Raw genomic sequence first — 1062 nt, forward strand, 5'->3', positions numbered from 1 at the left:
TAAACCCCCCCCCCCCCCCCCCGGGTTCTTTGTTGCCCCTAATGCTGCTTTCATTTTTTGTTGGCCTTGGAGCGTATGTTACCAGTATTATTAATGTATTTCTATAGTGCAAGCTTCCTTGTTCTAACTTTCATGTTATGTTCCAGTTTTGAGCTGTGTAAACTTTGGAATAGTATAGGGTAATATCATCTTAATTTCGTCTTGCAACGGCGCTTCTTTGAAGTATAAAGTTCAGTGACTTTCTAATTCATGTTTTTCAATTTACTAGTAATTGTGCAATGAAAAAAAAAGGACAAAAGGTGAGAACTTTACTTGTGATTTCCATGTGTGGACGAACAAGTGCACAACAGCTGAAAAACTAATTATGCAAAGGCCAGATTTGGGTTTTAGGGGCCAACAAAAACTTACCCCCACCGGGTGATTACACCTGACCAGTAAACAAATAACACATCACTTTATTTAAATATAATTGTTAGTACTTAACTGTAGTTAAGTACCATATATTTTGCATATAACCTTAACTAAATACTAGTAATATAAAAATACCCAACATCTTAAAATTCCATGTTATGTTCTAGACGGAAATGTTAAGTACATCGACGGTATTGTTGTCTACTAATGGTGAATATGTGTGGCCTTTTATTTCGATATGCTATTACTATTACTACACAAAAGGTAAATGGCTTAGTTTGTGAAAACAACAGACACATGTATATTCAAAAAGATTAAACTCATACGAAAGAATTTCACCAATTGCACTTGGCTTTGCATAATTACACTATTAGTAATCATCAAAAGGTTATCAAACTTAATCTTAATTGAAAAGAAATTTTCAATTTATGTTTTAACGACTTTTTTTGTGAAGACAATAATAGCCTACGTGGGTTTACTAATTGAACTAAAGCTTAAGAGAATTTTTTCAGCATACATTAACAAATAACAAACTGAATAATACCTAAGAAATTGTCTCCCCATTACATTCTTGGTTGAGTTTTTGCGTAGAATATGATACAGAATGAGAAAAAAGATGAATGCGGGTAAGTTTTTTCCATAGTCATACGG

This window comes from Nicotiana attenuata, chromosome 1, assembly GCF_001879085.1.
Source record: "Nicotiana attenuata strain UT chromosome 1, NIATTr2, whole genome shotgun sequence".
Classification (NCBI taxonomy): Eukaryota; Viridiplantae; Streptophyta; class Magnoliopsida; order Solanales; family Solanaceae; genus Nicotiana; species Nicotiana attenuata.